The following is a 19,115-nucleotide window of genomic DNA, read 5'->3' as shown; positions in this document are numbered from 1 at the left end:
AGCAGAACAGGATGGACCACTTTCCTGTCCAAGCTTTGTAACGTGTTCCTGGACTTGTGGATTCACTAAGGTGGACTTGGTTAGCCAATAGACCTTGGAAAGACGTTCTCAACCCTGGAACAATGAAACCGACGGTGTCCTAGAATTATCAAAATCACTCAAGTAACATCCTCAGAATGACTTCCCTACTCGGGTCTCTAAGGTGTCAGCAAATGACTGTTCCCTCATGCCTGGGTGCTGCTGTAGTTTGACAGCAAGGAGTGGGCCCTCTCCCCTAATCCTCCTGTGGACATAGGGGAAAAATATAATTGAAAAATTTGCCCCACCCTAATTAGAGGCCCACACATGGGTGTGCATCCCTTTCAACTAGGTAAAAAATTTAAAAATATTTTAAAGATTAAATTATGTGTTTCATAATAAAAACATTCTAAAAGAAAAAATTTTATCCTGAACAGAAAGCTGACGACACACCTATCTGAAAGACTAAGAGTCTAAACTTTGATTTTTTTGTAACAGCTGTCTTCTTGGATGGCTGAGTGCAGACCCAACAGTACTACAAATTAACAATAATAAATGCAATGAAAAACACTGCTAAATATGAATAATAATTTTAAGTGGTCTGTTTTATATTTCACTTGGATTCATTAGACCTTATTAAGAGAAACAATATTTATCCTCTGTTCTAATTATCTACAACCTAAAGCACAAGCTAGAATTTCATGGTCTGGTGCGTTTCAAACATATGAAATAGGCAATTATATTCCCATGTTTATAACAGCTCAATACACAATAGCTATGATATGGAGCCATCCCATATGTACACCAACTCATGACTAGATAAAGAAAATGTGGTATATACACACTACAGAATACTACTCAGACATTAAAAAAAATGCAATCCGGTCTTTAACAACAAAATAGATACATTTTGTTGGAAATGGAAACATTATGCTTGGTGAAATAAACTAATCCCCAAAAGAAAAACATTCTGTTTTCTCTTGCATGTAGTAGGTTAATATAGAATACCAAAATATATAAAAACACAATGGACACTTGGTGATTTGTTTCTTTCTCTCTCTCTCTTTTTTTTTTTTTTTTTTTTTTTGCCCATGTCCATGCTTTTTTGGAAGTGTGTTCTTTATATTTTTTTTTTTTTACTGAATACCATGGTTAGTGGTGCACTAATCATGTGATTATAGAATGAATTGACACTATTTTTTCAAATGTTAAAGAAAACAGGGAAGGAAGGGGATTGAGGGAGGCAGAGAAAGAAGGAGGGAAATAGTATAATAATCTTCTTAAAACCGCATCTATGAAATACATAAAAGCTATTCTCTTTATATTAATAAAAATTTTAAAATAAGTGTTCTTTCCATATGAGGAGTGAGTAGAACTTTGGAATTCCCTATATGAATAACATCAACCTTTTCAGAACTTACATGAGCCTTTTCCCTGGCTGCAACCTCTCTCATGTGTGTGACCTATGGGCTCTAAGGCAGGAAGGATTTGGGCTGTGTGAGCTGCAATGTCCATTTTCCAGTAAGGTGAGGAATGGAACTGGAATGGGAAAAGAGAACTACGTCACTGGCTCATGTCTTCCCAGCCTGCCATACTTAATATGAAGCCCTAAGGGGTTGGAGGGTCTAAACCTGAATCAGTACAAGTAGAGGTAATGAATGCACTGAAGAGCTTGAGAACCAATTATCATCACTTAAACATCTGAATATACAGAGGTGAGTCTTCAAATAGAGTCTCACCCTACACCTGTAAATCTCATGAGCTCATTTACAAGTATCATTGACTTCTCACTGCTCACCACTTTCCCTGCTCCCTTGCGTTCTTCCCTAATCGACCAATACTCCAAACCCCCCTGAGAGAGCAGAATGCTCACCCAACTTGTTCTTCAGACAAAAGCATGAATTGTTTCTGAGAATCCACATTAAAAACAAACAAACAAACAAACAAAAAACTTTTGGTTTTCTAAGAAAGAAAAAGAGCACAAGAGAGCCCTCGTTTGCTATTTCACTCTTCAAATACTGACAGCAGCTGGGCCAGCGCAGGTACTCAATTCAGAACCCCTCCAGGAGTGGGCAAAAACACCTGAGCCATCGCCACTGCCTCTCAGGGCCTGCACTGGCAGGAAGCTGGAGCCAGAAGCTATTCTTCAGAATCAAACTCAAGGCATTCTGATATTGGATATGGTCCTTAACAGCTAGATTTGAAAAGCCTGGGTCACAAGCAAGTTGTTGATTCAGAACACATCCACCAACACTAAAACTTGAGGGTTTTAGAAACTTTTAGCATTTGGCTTTTTCTTCAGATCCAGAAAGCCATCAGATTAATGGCATTTAAAGGTTCAAAAAGCCCTTTAGAGAAAGAGGCAGGGAAAGTCCATTTTGTTCTGGTATTTGAAATGGTGAAGCAGATATTCAGAGGCAGTGTTTAAGTTCTGAGAGACAAGAAACCCAATGGGAAAGCTTCAGGCAAAGAGAATGAAAGGGGAGAGCAAGGTGCCTGCAAACTATTATATAAGAAAGGGTTTGAAATCTCCATCTCTATAAAAAGTGTGACTTACAGCTCTGTCATGCTAATATGCGAGCCAAATAAATTATCAAATGTGTATACACTTAGATTCTAAAATAAGACCAACTAACTGTTGGCTTGGAAAAAATGTATTTGGCAAAACATTTCAAATTCTTTTAATATTTCATTTCTGTCATGCTATAACCTTCCATTTTACCACTATATTTATTCAGGCTATAGAAATTTCCATATACATGTTTAATACAGGTAAAATGATAATCAGCATTACAGAATTCAAAATCAGTAAAAATTATCTTAATGGAAATTACAATAACTAGAGTGGTCAACTGAGTAATAATAACGAATGAGTCTATTTCATGTTTTAGGACAAGAAACTTGTGGGGGTGATTTTGGCTTTTTTTTTTTAACATCTCTTGTTATACTTGTGTATACATACACATACACACACACAGAAATCCAAGGCTTAGTTAAACTGGAGGGAGGGACCTGTCCACTCAAAATCTATCTTGAAAGAAGTGTGATGGGAGTAAGGGCTGGGGCCTCCAGGGGATGATGAATAATGGCGTTAAGGTCCTGGTCCAAGAGCAGGAAGGGAGCACCGCTCACGTGAGAACAGATCAAGGACGCACTCCTGTAAAAGCAGAGAGCAAGCCCTCAACAGACAACAAACCTGTTGGCACCTGATCGTCAACTCACCATCTGGACCTGTGAGGAACAAATCTCTGTTGCTGATGAACTGACAGTCTCAGCTAACTTGCTATAGCCATCCAAATGGCATTCTTTCACATGGACTACCAAAAACTAAAGTCATTTTCTTTCATTTCCAAAGATAATATTAAAAAGCTCAAAAAATCGTGTGACCACTCCATACAACCTTGAAATATTGCCTTTCAATACCACTACTCCTTCTCATCTATGCTGTTTTTCTATTATATTGTATTAAGACTTTCACTTCACATAAATCAAAACCTGCTGCTGCCTATTCTGAGCCAGAGGTGAAAGGTCGGCCCCAGAATAGCCAGCATCAGCTTCGCTCCTGTGTTTGTCTAACTTCCATTTTAATTTAGACAACAGTACACCATGTAAGTGTATCACTGTTCATTTTTAGTTTTAAATTGATTTTTCCTTAGTCACTACACTTCGAGATGTAATTTTACAAATTTACTCAGTTAAGCGAAATACTTTACTGCACAAATAGGAGCCTTGCTTAATTTCTTTAGTTAAATGAAAAACACTATCTTTCACTCTCATGTTTCCCTATCAACAGCAAGATGATCACCAAAGGGGGACAATGACATTCAAACCAATAGAAGCCAACTACGAAGCAATCTGAAAAGACTGACTTCAGAAACCAAGTTAACATTGATGCACAGCCTAATAAACAGGAGGGTTAATCATCAAAACGAAGCCAAAGGAGCCAGTAAGACAGCGTCACAGAAAGCCGCAGGCAGTAGGCGCTGCGGGACTGCAGGCTCAGGTCTGACCTACTGCAAAGCTCTGACGTACACATTTACTTCTTTTAATACTGTCACAGGAAAGTGTAACCAACTGCATACACTGATAACTTACAAAGAGAGAGACTGTAGTTTTCTTGCAAAAGGACCTCAAAGTCCCTTCCCCACCAGGTATCCTAAGCTCCTTATCACAACCTGTATGACTATCTGCCAAGGATGGGCCCTGACCTGAGAAATCGAAAAGCAAGGACAGGGAAAGGACGGCAAAATGCAATCAGTATCTCCCTCTGCCAAACTGATGACATTCCTTTCAATTCGCATCTCCTACACTTAAGACAGAGGTACAGTTAGAGATACTGTCTCTAGACACAACAGGTGCTGATTTATCGACAGGTGCAAACTATCAAGGTTTTCACCTTGTCCACTGTAACTCATTAACAGGAAAGCAAAAATAGCTCACACCTTCAAAGAGCTGCTGTTGGAGCCAGGTGATCATTAGGTTTTGTCTCTGTGCCTTTCTAGCTTTCCCTTTCATCTAGACAAGAGTAAACCATGTGTTGTTGTTTCAATGGATTTTCTCCTCAATTATTAAGCCTTAAAGTATAATCATCCAAGTTATTCAAATCAACAAATTAGTTAACTACAAAAGCGAAGTGTTTAATTTCTTAATCATAAATTATCACCTCCAGTTTCCCAATCTTAAAAAAAAAGATTTTATTTATTTTTATTAGAGAATCAGATTTTTAGAGAGAAGGAGAGACAGAGAAAGATTTTCCATCCGCTGGTTCACTCCCCAAGTGGCTGCGACAGCTGAAGCTGAGTTTGTCCAAAGCCAGGAGTCTGGAGCCCAGGAGCCTGGGTCACCCACGTAGGTACAGGGTCCCAAAGCTTTGTGCTCTCCTCTACTGCTCTCCCAAGCCACAAGCAGGGAGCTGGAAGGGAAGTGGAGCAGCTGGGATACAAGCCGGTGATCATATGGGATCCCGGTGCATGAACAGCAAGGACTTTAGCCACTAGGGTACTGCTCCAGGCTCCAGCTTCCCAATCTTTATTACAAAGACCTAATAAATCGATTTCATTCTGACCTCCAAACAACTACTAGTAAACAGGTGCCCTGAGAAAAAGGCAGTGGAGCCATTTTTATTCATAGGAAAAAGACAACTAATATTAACAATATCAAAGTAGAGACAGGCAAACAAATATGCGTTACTGGGCCCAATTCTCATACATTTCTACTTTCTGAGCTGGTTTTGTTAACATAAGATACATAATCATTTCTCCTTCTTAGCATTTTTTCGTCCAACCAAAAAGCTAAGTACAAAAATCCTCTTGTATGTTATAGGGAATGGCTGTATTTTGTTAAAAGCATAAGGAATAAAACCAAACAAAAGGACGATGACTATTTGGAAAAACTAATTAGATTTAAACACATCACAACCATTAGTAACTTTCTTTCCAAAAACTAAGGATATAAATGACACATCTGGAAAACTAGTCTGGAAACAGTATAATGGAAATAGTTCTATTTTTGAACATATTCTGAATGTGTTCAAAAATAATTTTAACAAGAGTGTCACCCTCTGGGAGGCAGCAGGAGACGGTTCAAGTATTTGGTGGGTTCTTGCCACCCACACTGGGAGAGCAGGTCCGAGCTCCTAGCTCCCGCCCTCTACCATTCCTGACCCAGTCTGATCTGTTACAGGTGACCGGAGCCTGAAACAACTGATGAAAGATCAATTTGTTTCTCACTATGTCTTTCAAATAAAAATATTTCTAAATGAGTATCACAAAGGACACTTGGAAAATCATACTTGTTTTAGTCAATGATTCTGGTGGAGAAGAATTACTGTTTTCCCAAATTATTATTCACCACAAACAGCTCAATTATTAAAAAAAAAAAAAAAATCCCCAAAGTGAATGGATTTCCATTCGATAGTAACAGCCCTGTTTAACTTGTTTTTTCCATGTAGGGAAAGCATGCAAATACACCTTGAAAATTATTAGACTTGAAGCACTGAAGGCCCTGTTCTGAGGCCAGCTTGTAAGTCTAGTTGGGGCGGGTGCCTGTGTTGCATTATAAGGACACTCGGATCCCTAGAGGGGTTAGGACAGCTCTACCCACATAGTCTCCAGGTCCTGAGTGCTCTATAGGATTCAGATATTTGCTTGGGAAACAAAGTCTGCTTTCATTTAATTAAAGAAAAAGTTAACAATCTCTCCTACTTCCATCCAAACCCCATTCCCCTGAGTGTCAGCTGATAACCAGAACTAGCTTTGCTCTACACAGCACACAATGCATAGAGACAGGGTGCCCTCCCTATTTTTCAGAGTAGAATTATACCACACACCTGTTCCCCATACCTTGTTTTCTCTAGTACAAGACCTCTTTTTGGGTCAGTACGTAAATTCCAACTCAGTCTTTGACAGCAACATAACAGAGTACAGGAGTACCATAATGCATTGCATCCCTGCACTGGCTGGCATTAGATGTACTTCCAGGATTATCCAGTTTTTCACTGTTAAAATTCCACAAGAAATATTCTGGCCACATATCTGCTTGTACATCACAAAATTAGCAATATTTATGTTTTCTCATCCCTCATTATTTCTGAAATCTGAAACATTTTGGAAATGCAAAGATCACTCACTGTAAAGGCAATGCTAATCTGAAGTGAAGTGAATATTAATTTGCTCCCTCTAAAAACTCGACTGACGCTTGTGCTGTTCCCTCCCAGACCCTGCTGCCGTGTATTGTATTACATTGATGCAATCTGGAAAGCTCTGACAACTGAAACACAATGGGGACTGGGGAGCTTTATTGCTAAGAGCATAATCCATGAGCCAAAGAGTATGTACACTGGAAATTATCATACGTACCGCAACATTACAAAAATACTGTAGAAATTCATAATGCCCAATCAGTCATGGGAGCTGGGTTCCTTTATGCTGTGCTGAGTAGCATTTGAAGTTAACATTCTGTCAGCTGTTCTTATTTTGACAATCATCTCAGTTTATCAATGAGGATGCTCTTTTTGTGAAAAAGATTCATACCCTTTCACTCCATTCACTTTCCAAGTTACACTGCTTGCCTTGCACGGACCAGTGTGTAGGTACTCCCTGAACAGGAGCTAGCATTGTTGTAAATATTCCCTTCCAACCTCCTGTGAGCTTTGCCTCTCTCAGTTAATGGTGACTTTTGCCACATACAAATTTTAACTTTTTATTTGCTCACACTAGGCAATATTTTCCATTAGGAAAAGCTCCTCTCACACCACCCCTCACACCACTCCTCTCACACACACACTTACGTTCTCTTACATGTCCTGCTAATGTTTATGCATTTTATTTTTCACATTTCAAACTTAATTTCACCTGATACTATTTTTCTAACTATGGCATCACCATTTATTTAATAAATAATCCTTTTCCATTTCAATTTAAATAAATTTTATACACTACAGGAAGGGAGAAAAAAAGACAAAAAGTTTAGTACTGTTCAAGCAAGATACACAAAGAAGAAAACTTTGAGAAAACAGGTTACACATACTTTTGGTTTCCTTCTCGTCAGGACAATTTATAAAACCAAGTGTATGCTGGTTTTCGTCCCAAGAGCCCACCTCGTGGTTCTGAATCAACAAAGTGCTTCAAGAAGGCTACATTAGCTTTTCTCTTTAAAAGGATAAATCTAGGGAAGGGGTTCAAATATGCTGTAGAATGTTTTGAAATCCCTGGCACATAAGAAACAACAGTAAAGGAATGAAAGGCAGCCACCGGTCAGCAATGTGCTGACTTATCTCCACAGTCTCAAACCTCATTCCCTTAGTGTGGGGCTTCACTCACTTTGGAACTTAATCCTACAGCTGTCTGATTATGTTTACCCCATCTGGGCATGATACAAGGCCAATCTGTACAGTTGTAGTAGTAACATAAGGAACCAAACTAACTGGCAAAGAGCGCTCTCTCTCCTATATGCAGAAGGAAATAAAGATTGTCTTTTGTCCCACTTTACTCCTGAACTTGCCTGTGGCTGCACTCTGAGTCTGCTGCACAACGCGTGGGAGTACCACCCAGCAGGGAGTGACTCAACTCCTTTTGGCTCTCACACCGCTCTCCACACACCCAGCTCTACTGCCCTGAGAGTGAACTCTCATCTCTTCTCAGTTTCCTGGTGCAATGCTTTTCCTGTCATCCCCTTCTGACTCGTGAAATGGATCTACATGAACTTACTGCACACCCTTTCCAGGGACCAAGCAGTCCACCAGCCTCGTTCCTGCCCTAAGCATCTGCCATCATCTTCTGGGAGTTTTGACAGCAGATGGATGCTAATGTGACACAACAAGCTTCTCAATACTGCAGCCAAAATAAACAGAAACCACCCTACTGAAATCCTAAGCAAAAATGACTCTTGATACAAGCACATGAACCATATCATCTTCCCAGAGAACCAGAAAATATATGTATATTTTTACATAGGTAAAAGCAAAAAATGTACAGTCAAGAGAGGATTTGATGAAAATAATTGCTACGGATGTCAAAAACAAAACAACAAAACAAAACAGACCTGCAAAGCCAGAAGTTTTTATTTCTGCAAAGTAATAAAGCGAAAACACTTAGTATTGTAATAGTAACAATGTCCATTTCTGTAAAGCAAATGAAAGCATTCCCTAAAGAGAAACTTTTAGTCTTATTTATTCTTAAATCTTTGTTTTAAAGCAATTCAAACAAGCAGCACTTCCCAGTTATTTACCACATGTCAGATCCTAAGCTAGGTTAGCCCTATGGACACAACAAAGACACAGCCCACCTTTGTGCATGTGTGGTATGGGACAGGCTCCCGTGAATCTAGAAAGACAACACATAGAGAACCAACCACTCCAAATTCTTGGCGTAGTTATAGGGAGACAGCAGTGCTAGATCTACGGTGATCTTGTACTAACTTCCTGAAAGCAATAAGTCATAAGCAGCATAAATCTACCATTTTTAATTATTCTCATAAATTGGTAATGAAAAAAATCAAAATAAACAATAAGGACATTATACTACATTTAGGCATATTTCTCTTACATGATGGCTTCTCTTAATGCTTCCCTGGCTTTATTTTTTCATACTCTCGACAACAGATCTGGTCATAATTAGTCCACTTAACTATTCAAGAGCAGTCTAATATTAACTAGCACATTAACAGGACAAATAGAAAGTAAAAAGACTTTAGTAAAAGGTGGAAAATAGATCACGATTTTTACTCCTCATACTAAAGCAAAGGAGAAAAGAGCCAAACAGCATATTTGGATAAAAGCCTAGTTGTGTCATCTAAGAACATATAAAATGAAAACCAGATAGCATCTGTGTTAAGGGTATTGAGTTACTCAAGGAAAAGAAAGTCACCTCAAGCAAAAGCCAAAGATTAATGACCATGAAAACATGCTTAGACCCGAGTAGTCTAAACTGCACAACATAAATAGGAATCAAAAACAAACTCACAAACATAAAAATGCAATATCCAGAAGTTATAGACTGAACATCACTCTCAGTCACTCTGTATACTCGATGCACAAAAGCACTGAAGCCTACATTATGAACAGTCTCACTCTTCACAAACTCAAATCACAAGTATTTACAGAAGAGGAAACTCACTTTTACTGAAGGGATGTGAGCAAGACTAGAACAGGCAGATGGGGACCAGGGAAGAACACCTCAGCACAGCGTTCTTGGGCCCCATCACTGCACTTCTGATCCGCAGGCCTGGGATGAACAAGAGGGACCTGGACTTGCAGGCGATTCTTAGGCAGGTGGTCCTGAATCCTATGTGGGTAACACTGATGTGCAGGGCATATTTGGGAAACATTAGCAAGGCAGGTTACTAAGAGGAAAGACCTCTGTGGATGGAAGGGAGACTGAAGAGTGCCCACCACAAGGCACCTGCAGAGGAAGGCATGGGTACTCATCCATGGAAAGTTCTGAATCAAGTGAAGTAATCCAGCCTAGGATGCAGATTTGTGTACAGAAATTAGATAACACATCCCCTCTCCTTGATTCCTTTCCCTGACATGCACATTCACACAGAGTAAAGCGTGAGACCATACATTCCAGCAGGAAATTTAACATTAGGGGATAGAAAAATTTTAAAAGTCAGCTTTCCCTAAGATTTTCTTGCTAATTACTAAGCCCAAAAAACATCTTCAGGGAGGGATGGGTGTGTCCCACTTTTAACCAAGGCCACTATCAAGCATCCTGCCAGTTTTAGTGTCCTCATCCTCACGCACCCCTGGGAAATTAAATAATAAGGGACTCCTCCCATTATAAGCTCCATTATGCAGAAGGACAGTGAGCAGCATCAAAATGACAGTCATTCAAGAAAAAGAGATAGTCACATGGGTCTTTGGAAGTTACCCGTACATGTTGTCTGCATGAACGCCATGGTCAGAGGTGCGTGTTCGACTAGAACGGAGGAGCACTGCGACCGCCAGCAGCGGGTTTCATGCTGGCAACCAAAGGATGATTTCAGAAGTCATCAATAATGACCGTCATCATATTCTCAATTCTTGAGTTATGAGAACACTTCACCACTGACAACGCAAAATAAACAACTTCAGCCCTCTGATTTTATGATCACTGTTGTAGCCTAAGAGCCACGCAGAGCGAAGGGTTGATTAATACTCAGAAGAGCAAATAACTCCATGACTATTAACACTAAACTCTTGCTGTTAGGTTCAAGTTTACAGAATACAGCAAAGAGCTCAACTAAAGCTCAGAAGACTGGAACTGGGCAGAATATAACAGTCAAGTTATATATAAGTGGGGAGAAGGAGTTAAAGAATATTGTAAGCGATTCTAAGAGGTCAACAGGGAAAACTATAATGTTATAGAGCCTAGCTGATAAATAAACCTTTTGTTTCCTCTCTTCAAACTGTGGTGTATGAGAGAAAGAGAAAATGGGCTATTATTGTGAGAAGTGAGGTTGGCAGAACGAGCCAAGGAGACTATACAATCAGACAGCCCTAAGCACCATAAGCCTTTCCTTTGATCAAATGCTCAGGGTAGAAAAATGGGAATCCTATGAAATGGAAAGTTTCCCAAGAGGATCTGAATTGCTTGTGAAAGCACAGCTCTATGAGAAAGCAGGCCCCAGCTCTGCTGTTAGCAGACAGAATAGTTAACCGATGAAAAGGGACATTCCATACATTCCATGAAATTCCTTAAACATTTGGCAAGCCTCACAGAATCCCAGTATGAAAATTCCTTCCCAAGGTTATCTCTCTCTAAGCAGCACTTGTACCAAATGTTTTTTTCCTTTACATTAGCCATACCCTTTCTCCAGTAGTTAGGAATTCATTTGTTTTTAACTTTTACACTCTTAAAGCAGAATATATTAAAAAAAAAAAAAAAAAACTGGTATTGTTCCTAAGTACTGCACTCTAAATTGAGAAAATGAGATGTGAAACATTCCAACATGCCACTTTTTATTTCAATACCCTAAAGAGTTACCATTTTTCAAAAAAAAAAAAATATATCATTTCTCTACTAAAAGGGGTGCAAGGAAAAACTAAAGTGTTTTGATAAAAAACTGAAACTGTGAACTTTGATTGAAAATAATTAATAGTAATTTTATACCTTTGGAATGCTAATATCCCTCAAAAGAAGAGAATAGGAAATAAGACTGTGTTTTCTACTCTGTGAGGATTAAAAATGTGGAAATGTGAGCATTCTAAGAAGAAAGGTACTTGATAAATGCCAGGCACGATTAGTTTCTCATTTCTCCATAACTTTCATTCTATTACACCCACATCCTTGCATACTCTACTCAACTTTGTTTCTCCCAATAAAGTCCACTTTGCTGCCTCCCCTATTCTTCTCAGCTGAAATAAATTTCATATTAAACCAGAGATCAAATCACTCTTTGTCCCAAGTCTTCAATTCATTCAACAATAATAATCTTCACCTTATTTCAGATGATGTAAAACTCATTTATACCATAGCCCCTAAAAGTAATCACACACTCCTAAATTCCTTGAAATTAATCTTTGGGTGCCATAAAAGGTAATGTGATTGAGTTACATTCTTTTTTTGATTTACAATCATTCTTACACCAGTCACTTTGGGAACTTAGCTCAAAGCATTTTTAGATGCTTCTTATGAAACATTTATGATCAACTCTCTTAATTCTATGTAATGTTTTTAAAACACACACAAACACACACACACAACTATGTACTGCAGGGGAGCACTGGAAAGGAATAAAAAAAAAAAAAACCAGAAGTTCCATTTCTACTTTTAATGAATTAATCACAGGCAACTTCAAGAGCTTTTAAATAGTTATTATAAAAACTATTAATTGGTGAATACAGTAAGTATAAAAAAGATAACAGTTCAGACAAGGAAAAGGACTTGTGCAATTTGGAAATAACCAACAGACTGAGGATGAAGTAGAACCTGGCTAAGCTGCACACAGCAAGCAGTAAAGGGTGAAAAGTAAGGCACATTCTCCCAAGGCAGTGCAGTGTCCTGCCCTCACTGTCCGCGTACTAATCCTTTCCACAAGGTTTCTGATGTACTGTTTTCTGAAATATCTTATTGTGTACACTGTATCTTCACCCAGAGAAATAAAATGACCACCAGCTGACTTCCTTCTACAGCTTGCTACAAATAATTCTTACACACAGCTGAGGCATATTTGAACATGTTACCAAATGGAAAGACAAGTTTCCAACCCCATGTACTCATGATCACTTGAATTCTGCTCTGAAGGAGCCTCATTCCTGCCCTCTAGGACTTCCAAGCCAAGCAAACAAGGTAAAGAGAAAAGGAACAGACTGAAATCAACTCTTTCTTTACAGAAACTACAGTGCAAATGATTACCGAAAAATTTAAAAAATTAAAATTTAAATGTATCAAATGTTTAAGGCACACTCAGGAATAATGGCACAGTGGGTCAAGCCATGGCTTGCGATGCATGCCTCTCATCTCAAGTGGGGTGAAAGTGCCTGTAGCCTCTCTTCTGATCCAGCTCCATGATAATGTTTCCTGGAAAGTTCTTGGATTCCTGCTCCTCATGAGTGAGATCCAGATGGAGTTCCAAGTTCCTGGCATCAGCCCGGCCCCGCTCTGGCTATTGCGGACATTTGGGAGTAAACCAGCAGATAAAAGATCTCTTCCCTGCTCTTATCATCCTGTCTTTCAAGTAGATGTAAACAAATAAATATTAAAAGTAAAAGTTAAAGCAAGTTACCTACACTTCTTACAAAAGTAGGCTCTCTTAAACTATTGCACAAGATGTGAAATTCCCAAGGGACATCAGTAACAAAATATAATACCATATCTGTGCTTGCGCATAAACACACACATACACACATGGTATAGAAATTCTGCTAGGGGCCCACATGGTGGTATAGCTACCTAAACCTCTTTCTGCTGAACCGAATTTTTACCAGACTGCTCCACTACCAATCCAAGTTCCCTGCTTGGGACCCCAGGAAAGCAGTGGAGGATGGCCTAAGTTCTTGGACCCCTGCACCCATGTGGGAGACCTGGAAAAACATGGCTTGGAATCAGTTTAGCTCTGCCCACTGTAAGTATCTGGGGAGTGAATGAGCAGATGGAAGATCTCTCTCTCAAATAAAAACAAATAAATCTTTAAAAAAATTCTGCTAGTAACTCCACAGATACATATATTTTATGTAGGCATTAAAACTCAAATTCTACTGAAATTAAAATTCCCCATGTGACAGTGCATTCCATTCTTGGATTGCTAGCTAAGTGACCTTTGTTTCTCTGTACCAGTTCCCCTACAGATGGCAGATGTAAGTGGACAGAAGTGATAACCAAGAAGCATCCAGAGCAAAGGAAAAGTTAGAGTCCATTTCCATTTTAAAAAGTAGTCACTCCATAACCATCTAATTAGCACCACTTAAAACCGAGCAATGTATGTGTATTTCAATGATCACTTGTCAAATATTGCACCAAACTTTGAGTTTGTTCTCTATACTTCTCTTTCTCAACACTAAAGAGTTCTTTGATACCCAACCTGTTACGAATGACAGCAGAATGTTACCCCAAAATATGCCATCTGAGAAAGAGGAAGTGAAAGAGTGCTCTGATTTCCCTTTCTACCTTAAAGCGTGAGAGAAAACTGTGTGAATGATACCCACCTTACCCCAGAGGAAAGCAACATTCTTTCTCATCACCAGAGGGATGAGGTCAAAGCTGAAACACCACACAAACAGGCCTTGCTGAAATGGCTTACTAGGGCAGGTGTTCAGTCTAGTTGTTAAGGTATCAGTAGGAGACCAACATTCCACATGGTGGCAAATCGGTATCTGACTCCAGGCCCAGCTCCTGGTGCCTACTTCCTGCTATAAAGGTCCTCAAGGCAGTCCTGACAACTTAAACAGTGGTGCTCCAGCCACCCATGTGGGATAGCTGGCTTCAATTCCAAAGCCTGGCTTCAGCTGAGCCACCCCGGCTGTGCAGAACCATTTGAGTAGAACCAGTGGATGCGAGCCCTCTCTCTCTTACTCAAATAAATATTATCTTCCTTTGTTTTCCCCAAACTTTAGTTACTTTCCCACCACTGCCTCTCTGCTCAATCCAGCATCTAACACTTAGGTGTTAGCACTTTCTCAGGTCATTTTCCTACAGGCTCACCTTATGTATATGGAAAAAACTGTAAGCTTTTTTCTTAAAAATATCAATTTTTCAGATACAAATGGAGATTAATATTAGAAGGTACTAGTAAGGTTCTGCCTCCCTTATATTTACATGATAAATAAATGTTAAAAAACTGATAGAATTAAGCTAAATTTATCAGTGTGATATGATAAGATGCTTAAACACCAACATAATTTGGTGTAAATACATATTCCTTTGCCATAGTAAAGAAAGTTAAGATATAAGAGTGAAATTTTTTATTTCTTAAAATAGCAATGATTCTAAAGAAACTGACATTGTATTAAACAAAATTCTCTGCTGCAAAACATAAAAATATTAAGATTACTTGGGTCATTTAACTACACTTACAGCTGACATTAGTACTATTATAAGCAGAAATGTAAATAAGATATTATAGTTATCAGTGACATATATAATCAGTCATTACAACCATCAAAACTTATTTTGATATTTGTGTCTCCTATTTTGAAAACTAAGTTGAAGGGTTCCAATGCCAATAAAGGAAAAATAAACAGTGTTAGTTCCAAGAACAATGTTTCCCCTCTGAAACTGCTGATCCGTGTGTGCGCTGTGCACCAGCATGCCATCTTTCCAGATTTAGAATGCTGGGGCAAACACCAAATTAACTCTTCTTTGAAAACAACTCATTCATTCAAAGCAAAAACTTGCAATAGGAAGAAAAACATATTCTCCCTTGATATTTGTCCAAACACTGTCATCTAAAAATTAATTCCTTGACATTCTGGTAAAAATATAAAACAAAATTTCCCTTTAGTATTTCTTACAGATTCCCTGTGAAACTAGAGATCAGCACAAATTCTTCACATGCAAATCCATAAGCAATTAAATATATCTCAAGACCATCACTTATTGTACAAATGTAAAAAGGTACAATAATGATTTTTGATGATGCCTTTCTTAAAGATGCATATTTTTATTCTTGACATTATGTATATCTTAAAAATTTACTACTTTGAAAATGTGGCAATAATGAAGGTGGCAAGTACCTCATACATGTAAGTGGTGAAAAGAAATTGGTTTACAGCCTGCTTTTTTTCCCCAAGGGTAAGAGCAGCAGCCTACCAGTTGCACAATTGTCATAACAAGACTCCTTGCTCACCAATCCTTACGCCTAAAGCAACAAAAGAATAAAACTAACCTTCTACTGCATTGTTAAAAATCTAAACAAATCAAACTCATTGCTTTACACACTATAAAGTTAAGCTGGTAATGTCATTTGGTATGCTTGTTTTTGTTTTGGGGAGGCAGGGACAGTGAGAGAGAGAGAGAGAAACGCTCCCAAATGCGCAGAATGGGCAAGAGCTGCAGCCAGGAAGAGAACACACTATGCAGGTCTCCCCAGGAACGGCAGTGCTCAACCCCTCAAGTTACCACCATGCCCTCCTGCAGGTGTGTCTGCAGGAAGCCAGAGTGAGGTTCAGAGACAGAAAGGACCCCAGGCCCCTGGTGGGGGAACCCAGTGCTCCAACCGTTAGGCTAACAGTCCACTCCCTGTTTGCCTTTTCAAAAAGAAATGTTAATAAGAGATTCTGGACACAACTGAAAGTGTGTGAATCATTGACTACCAACTACAAAAACAGGCAAAATGAACCTATGATGACAAAGGTTGAGATGGTGATTATTTTTGAGCTATTAAAGGGGACATAGGGAGAGTTTCCCGAATACTAGGAATAGTCTCTCAATTCTGGGGACTGGCTCCATGAGCGCATTCACTTAGTTGAAATTCATCAAGTTGTGCTTACATTTGGGCCTTGTCTATATTTATGTTAAGTTTCTTCAGGTAACAGATCCCAGACTCCCCACTTCCAGAAGGAGGCAGTTTACTTCCTGTAAGCGAGCGAGCCAGAGTCGCAGGTACAAAGATATCAAGGAAAGTAGCACGGTTTGAAAACAGAAAGATACTAAAATCCACACTGAAACCTTGAGATTCCAGCTCTCTTCCCAAGTCGGTGCCCCACGTCGTGGCATGCACTGTCCATACAGAAGCCCACACTGGATTTTCCTCAAGTAAAAATGGCACTGCTTAGGAAACAGACCCACATACTCAGTTTGTGATACAACAGAAAAAAAGCAAGTGCCTACACTGGCTCCGAGTGCAGAAGGCTCCAAGAAAAAGGGGCAAGAATCATTGATCTCTAAACAACTGTACCCAGGGAAAAGAGAGGCTATTTATTCAAGCCAGCGTAGGATCATTGCACTGAAGTATGCTCACACTCATGTCAACAGTTCTCACTGGCCTTTCCAAAAATTACCAACTCTACATTGAGATGGTAGAAACGTGTACTTGTGATACTGCAATACAGGGGGCATGAGACAATGCAAAACAAACTAAATCAATCCTTTATCATCCATAATAATAAGTCAACACATAATGTCTTAGATATCCAGAAATGTATGTCTAATATTAAGGAAGATGGAAGAAAACAACACAAAAGTTCAATAGCTATTCAGCAACTATTTCTTATGATAAGCCTGGTTGCTTATTAAGATTTAAAAACTGAATATATGCTATTATTTTCAAGGTTGGGGAAAGCTTAAACATGTCACATCTTCTCACCTGGATATTTACTCATCCCACAAAGGCTGAGAACATGACATTCCGCTACATAATAAGAAGCATCTTCACTGCCTTTGCATTTCAAGTTTTTGATTAATACTTCTTCTATAGATTTCTTTTTAAATTTTTCTGTTAAAATTTTTTTAAAGATTTCTTTAAAAACTTACATTTTTTTTTCTTTTAAAGAAATAAACACTAAGAACCAAAAAACTAGAGATGTTTGAAACCCTCTTTAAATCATTACCTAATCATACCACCCCAATTATCCCAAATTAACCATGAACCTGAATCTGGCCTTCAGCATCACCACAGACCTCATCTAAAACAAAATGTTTGTTTGGATGAATATCAATGTTCCCTTCAGTTCTAAGACACCAGGATTCTGTCGGAAAGTTGTTGATGTGTACAACAAAAGTCCAAACTGCTGTAACATATACAAAAAGGCTTCCAAATAATTTCAAACCTCAATAGTTTGAGGACATAGCCTGCTTACACAAAATTAACTTTAAATAGAAATGTCATTGCAAATATTATCAATAATTAGGGTATGTAAAAACTTGTATTTAACAGTTCCACTGTGATTTACTTTCATTGTACCCTCAGCCACAGGGAGCAATATTAAGGCGGGATTGTACACAAAACCCACACCAGAAACCTGTTGCCTCTAATCCAGACCAGAAGCCACCCCCAGCGGCTGTCACTGCGTCATACCCTGAAGGCAGTCACAGCAGAACGTTCCCTGACGCAATCTGTATTACTAGTTCACTTAAGAGCATTCTGGCTTTTTTTTTTTTTTAAGATTTATTTATTTCTATTGGAAAGGCAGACATACAGAGAGGAGAAACAGAGAGGAAGCTCTTCTGATTGCAACAGCCAGTGCTGTGCCGATCCGAAGCCAGGAGCAAGGAGCTCTTCCGGGTCTCCCACACAGGTACAGAGTCCCAAGGCTCTGGGCCGTCTTCGACTGCTTTCCCAGGCTACAAGCAGGGAGCTGGATGGAAGGCGGAGCTGCCGGGACTAGAACCGGTGCCCATATGGGATCCCGGCACGTGCAAGGCAAGGACCTTAACCACTATGCCATTGCGCCGAGCACACTTTAGAGCATTCTTGATGATGCAAGAAAGCTATTTTAATCACATCTCAGCCCTTGAGTAACTTGTCTTTTTAATTTTCAGAATAATAGAATCAGAGGTGCAGGTGAAGCACTTCTGATGCACACTGAAGTGTGACGGTAATCTTGGGAACACCTGTAGCTCATCTGAGATGTCAGCCACACTAGCCACTATTTTCTCTGACCACTGTCGTCACACAATAGAGCAGAAATTCTCTCAGAATGAAGTGAGATGCTGCCTCAAAAAAAAAAAAAAAAAAAACTGATGCCATTTGTGGTCAATGACAGACTTCCAGCTTTCGACTAGAAATTAAAATGAGAACAAAACTATTTCCACAAATGAGACTGACACTTTCCATTACCTGAAGGATTTTACAATGAGATCAGTTATTAACATATGTGATTTTTTGAAACTGTATCATGAATTGTGTTAACAATGGAAATACGTGTATTATGCAATTACCTAGTTGTACTAACTGATCAACACCTGATGCAACCAGATGATGTATGAACGAACATTCACTCACAGTGTGAGACACAGCAATGCTAAATGTAAATTCCAAGTCAGGATGGACTCCCAGTGGAACTGTTGGACGTATCTAGAGATGGACTGTCTAACATTGCCTGTATCAGCAATGTCGGGGCACACTTAAATAGCAGACTGATGGAATTATAACTCCTTATGAAGGACTATGCTATTGTGACGATATGGGGAAACCAGTCAGGGGGTGGGAATTGGGGGTGAGAAGAATCCCAGACTCAA

At 39.1% G+C, this 19,115-nt stretch overlaps 1 protein-coding gene across 1 annotated transcript in view; it reads right to left on the bottom strand.

The window, feature by feature from the left end:
- PHLPP1 (PH domain and leucine rich repeat protein phosphatase 1) overlaps positions 1-19,115 on the bottom strand; it is a 190,808-nt gene that overhangs the window by 58,807 nt on the left and 112,886 nt on the right. The gene's annotated exons all lie outside the window — the stretch shown is intronic.

This window comes from Ochotona curzoniae, unplaced genomic scaffold (genome assembly GCF_017591425.1).
Source record: "Ochotona curzoniae isolate NIBS_2020 unplaced genomic scaffold, NIBS_Ocur_1.0 contig_43, whole genome shotgun sequence".
NCBI classification, from domain to species: domain Eukaryota; kingdom Metazoa; phylum Chordata; class Mammalia; order Lagomorpha; family Ochotonidae; genus Ochotona; species Ochotona curzoniae.
The sequence above is the reverse complement of the archived record's forward strand: the minus strand, read 5'-3'. Positions and strand labels throughout refer to the sequence as shown.